This window comes from Protomyctophum parallelum (genome assembly GCF_964188405.1).
Source record: "Protomyctophum parallelum genome assembly, chromosome: 13".
NCBI lineage: Eukaryota > Metazoa > Chordata > Actinopteri > Myctophiformes > Myctophidae > Protomyctophum > Protomyctophum parallelum.
This window is the reverse complement of record NC_139708.1, coordinates 43755401-43760950: the sequence shown is the minus strand read 5'-3', so window position 1 is coordinate 43760950 and position 5550 is coordinate 43755401.

The window sequence follows — 5550 nt, the reverse complement described above, 5'->3', positions numbered from 1 at the left end:
TGTACAGTTTATCCTCCTGGAAACCCTCTGTACAAAGCTGGGGTGATTGATTGGTTGATTGATTGATTGAAGTATTTATTAACAGTTGCAGAATACAGAACATCTCAAGCACAACTCAATACTAAACTGTTAACAGTGAGTGGACGACCCAATAAAGCACTACACTTGTTTACAAGAGGGTCCACCTTGTTCAATTCATCCTAACATTTAGAGACCTACAAATATACACTTCTATATAGCCAAAAGAACAGGAAATCATCATAAAAGGAGGTCAATAAAGGGAAAAGAAGACTTTCAGCGCGACTTGTTTTGGTTCTTTTGCCAGTATTTATTTCATTGATTATATGCTTTGTAAAAACAGCTGTTAATGACTTGTTCGTTTTATGTAAAGCCATCATTTCGGCAACAAGAAAAAGAGTGCTCTGTAAAGTCTCATGTTTTATGTATTACTGTTAATTCAGAAGGAGAAGAGATCTGTGTGAGTGGTTCTCGTCCCTGGGCACGCGGCCAGCCACCCGGCAGCCTCCGGAGTTGGTCTGTACTATTAAAAGTCATTTGAAAGCCCTCGAGGCCCCGTTTAATAGTGTTCCTCTGGGAGTTCATGTGTCTGAGGTCTGCCCTGTCGTCATACATCACCGCCGTGAGGTGAGCGGGCTCACATCGCTAACTATTTAGTATTGAAGGAGTGACAGGAGAAACGGCCCCGGTTTCCCACGCTGACTGACATGTCATTTACTTAATGTAAAACCACGCAGGGAAGTGTGAAGGTGACTGTGTGATGATAGGAGACAAACAAATAATTACAAAGAAGAAAAACACAAAAACTAGACAAAGTGCCAATCGGCACAGGTCTCCACCAGGGCAGGTCAGGTTGTGGCCTCATGGGTGGCGCTATAACAGGCTGTTGAGGAAGATTTGGGCCGGAGGTTCGTGTTGGAGGATGCAGGTACAATGTTTTTCCATGTGTGCATACATAAGTTGTATACAGATCGATGCAGTTATAGCTAAAAACAGGAATTGGCCTGTTATAGCGCCACCGTGAGGCTGATTTTGAGGAAAAAATTGTGGCATGTCGTCCTCGGCCTAGTGAAAATGTGCGTGTATAATTTAACGGAAATTGCACACTGTGTTTGTGATTGTGGCCTTTTTTCGAATGGACGAATCGTGTGAGCTTTGGAAGCCAATCTTAGCCAATCAGGATTGAAGATGGGAAATGGTGCCGCTCCGTGTTGATCACATGACTATGGAGATAGTGTATACCGATTGACCGGGTTAAACGGTGGCCGAGATTAGCTGCTCGGTCACCAGGACGACACAACGGACGGACACCGACGGACACACGGACGACGGAGTGCAAAACATACTCTCCCCACATGCCTTCGGCCTGGTGGAGACAAAAAGTGTTGTAACTGCCGTTTTTTTCTTTGTTCGGCCCATTTTTTTTGGTTTGTTGTCATGATTTGTCACAACTCGAGTTGGCTTTGTACGAGGCTTAAAAGGTCTTTAAATAAATACTTTTTGAAAAGTCTATGAGGAAAATGAACGGGGAATCATTTCCTGGGCCCTGGTAGGGGGCGGGACTGCGACGCTCTATTGGGATGGGACGATATGAAATGACGATTATTGTGGCAAAAATAATTTGTGATTAACAATATTATCGCGCGTCAATATGCTTAAAACCTTAAATGCCACTTTTAACCACTTGAGCCCCAGCATCCCTATTCTCGGGGGAACGCTCATCGCCAAAATATATAGCCGATCTACAAGCTCACAACGCGTTGCCTCGTTTTGAGCTTATTTTAGCGAAATGTGGTCTTTCCAGTTCTGTTTTATCAAGTAAAATAGGGTTAAGTGGTACTGAATTTGCAGCTCAACAAAAGCTAATTCATCCTAGTGTATGATGAGTACAATTTCACGATAAATTTAAATCTCCACAATATGATTATTGTGTTTTTTTTTTTTTTTTTTTTTAAATTACATTTGTGCAATACTCCTTTACCTGAGGCACTCATTTGCCTGACATGTTGGCTCATCATACTGCAAAAAACGTGACGTGATCGGGTTAGCCAATCAGGAAGCCGGTGCCAACGCCGCGGCCTATCAGGCAGACTAAAATAAGCTCAAATATGTGTTTGTGATACTTTTACATTTGGCTCGTAAAATACATTTTAAGGTCCATACTTTTGTACTTTTAGCACTTTCTACATTTTGGTTTTGCTAATTGCTACTTTACTTAAGTAAGAAATCGTCTGTCGGATGGAAACCTCATATCCAAACACTGTTACTTTTCAGAATTCAAAAATAGCAAAAAGTCCAGTCTACAAGCTCACACCGCATTGCTTCACGTGGAGTTTCGAGCTTGCATATCTACTTTGATCCTTTTGTGCGACGCTGTAGTATAGGATCGAGTATAGGGCGTTAATTTACAAACAAATTGCCAATTGAATTAATCTGACGCAGCGTCATTGGCGTCGATCTATGCCAATTGGTCTTTATAGTGCTACTTATATCAGCATTGGGTTGCTAGGTGATGATGTCAACAGCAATGGAGCGCGTCATCGTGAACGCTGCGCGCACCCTCAGCCCACTGTATCTGTTTCTTTCTATCGCCTTTATCTCCAATCCCTTGGACACAGACGGCATTTCTGGTCAAAACAAGCTTTATATATATATATATAGCCATCGCAGTAATGGTCACGGTAATCCTTTCTCGTCGCCGAGCGGGAGACACCACCGGATATGGATCCGACACCACACACTGTAAGTAACATTTGTAACATCCGGTCGCAGACTTTGTCTCGTCAAAATAAGGGTAGATGGTACGAGGTGAACAAATTAATTAATTAATCCTGGCGCGTAATGGGCTAGTTAGGAGGTTTCTTCCACCCCTGCAAGTGTAACCGGCGTATAGTCTGTCTCTCTGCGTTGTGTTGAAAGGACAGACGGACCCAGAGCTCTCTTGGAGACAACGGTTTATTCTGACGGGGAATAACAACAGACACTCTCCACGTTAGTTCTTATAGTGCAAGGACTCCTCTCTAAAACAGAGTTAAACAAGCACCGCATAAATCAGTACAACTCTTATTTTGTTATACAGAGAACAACAAAGACACCCACCTCGTTCCATGAGGAAATACATGCAGAAGGAAGAGGTGGAGGTGTGTCAGGGCATTTATAACGGGGGGCGAGGAGGAGACTTAAAGGTTTTATGACATTCATTTTCATTTATTTTTATTTTTATTTTTATTTTAGGTTTATGACCTCAATTACGCCCAAAAAACCTGAACTTTGAACATTCAGTGGATTTTCTGTGGTCTGAAGTTTTCTTTGGGGTTTGGAGCTACTTTTGAGCTACAATGAAAACAGGCAACACAGTGAAACAGTGACATCTGCTGGCAAATCCCATTGACATATATGGGATTTGCAGTAAGTGATGTCACTTACTGCCGGCAAATCAGATCACAGAAAATCTACTGAATGTTAAAAGTTCATGTTTTTTGGGTGCAATTGAGATTAGAAAACCTAAATAAAATAAGAACAATTCCAAACCTTTTTTTTAATGTCACAATCCCTTTAACCCATTCTGACCTGAGATCAGATTCTAAAAATGTCTTCTACATCCTGACAGTTTTCTGAAAAAGCTATGTTTCTATGTCAGTCGTTCTTATTTTTCAAAAATAGCAGACCTACAAGCTCGTAGCGCGCCACTCGGTGGCGCGCTATGAGCTTGTAGATCTGCTATTTTTCAATAGCTAAAGCATAACATAATGCTAACACACCAAAATGGTGCCCGTCAGAATGGGTTAAAGGAGCCTGTGTGACCTCTAATGCACTATGTATTCTGTATACATATGAACAATGGAGAATTAAGTCAGGTAGAAGCACTTATTGTATCATACAGTATGTTGTGTAATTATATAACACTGTTACACAAGTGCAGAGGCTTATAAGAGGTGAGGATTCCTTGATCCCCCAGAGGAACCCTGGGGGTTTCAGCTGTCAGGAAAGTGCACCTCGGTGGACACAGTACCCTTCCTTTAGCTGTTCTCAGAGTGCACACATCAGGGCCTCCCCAAACTTTTTCAAAAGAGACCCTGGTGTCTCCCAGACTTACACAAATAAATATGAATGAATGCACGTATAAGGCCCCGTTTCAACGATGGTGAGATCAGTAGCTGCTTTTCCCCATAGATAAGAAATGTTGACATTTTGAATTTAGATGCCTACAATAAATACGGTACTTAGTATTCATACTATTGATTATTTGCCATTGCAAAAACGTGCAAAAAGTAAAGTGCGATATGTTGCTTTGTTTACATAGATATCGATATACGACTGTTGAAATTAAAGTTGATTTTTCAATGCAGTTACTGTATCGTTCCACCCCTACACTGGTACGTGTACAATAGGTTCATGTCTGTGTGGAGTTTGCAAGTTCTCCCCGTGTCCCCTAGGGTAGGTATCCTCACAAAAATCACGCACGCACACACACACACACACACACACACACACACACACACACACACACACACACACACACACACACACACGCACACACACACACACACACACAGGATTCTATGATACCTCCTGGCAGCCAGTGTAGAGACCCTGCGTGTGTTTCACTCTGGCAGCAGCATTCTGAAAGAGCTAAATAAAAGCTGCCTGAGTGCTTTTTGGGGAAGGCCAGAGAAAAGACTATTATCGACGGTAATCTAACCCAGTGGTTCTCAAAACATGGTGGTCTGTTGGGGCGCGAGGAGGAACCGTTTAAATCCACCATTATTTCCCCAATTAAATATTAATTAGCACAGTTACTGTGATGACCCATCCTGTGGCTGAGGCCATTCTCTCTCTCTCTCCCTTGCACAGGGCACACTGCCTGTTTGGTTATGCTTGTTGAAGTAGTTTCAGTTCAGTTGCTTTCTGCACTCGCACATACAGTCCATGTTCACACAGCCATACACACTTTACACTACTGATGTCACTGACCATTCACACCTCATACATTTTGCACCTTTTAAGCCTTATTTAGTTATAATAATAATAATAATAATAATAATAATAATAATAATAAATCTTTATTTGTATAGCACCTTTCATGACATCAAATGCAGCTCAAAGTGCTTTACAGAACAATGGAGAATAAAAGAAAAGCAAGGCAACGACATTAAAAAACAAGCAGTAATGCAATACAGTGAGGACATGAATAACAAAAAATATAAGATCACTTAAAAGCAATGTTGTAGAAGTGGGTCTTGAGCTGAGCTTTAAAAATGTCTACAGAGGCTGCCTGACGAAGGTACAGAGGGAGCTTGTTCCATGCCGATGGCCCGTAGAAGCAAAAAGCTGCTTCCCCGTATTTTTTAGTTGCCATTTTTTTAGGCAAAGCGAGCAGGCCAGCAGTGGAAGACCTTAGCGGGCGGTTTGGGACATATTTAGGCAGGCAGTCATGTAGGTAGGAAGGTGCGAGACCATTGAGGGCTTTATAGACAAGTAAAATAATTTTAAAATCAATCCTAAAAACAACCGGAAGCCAGTGCAGTGATG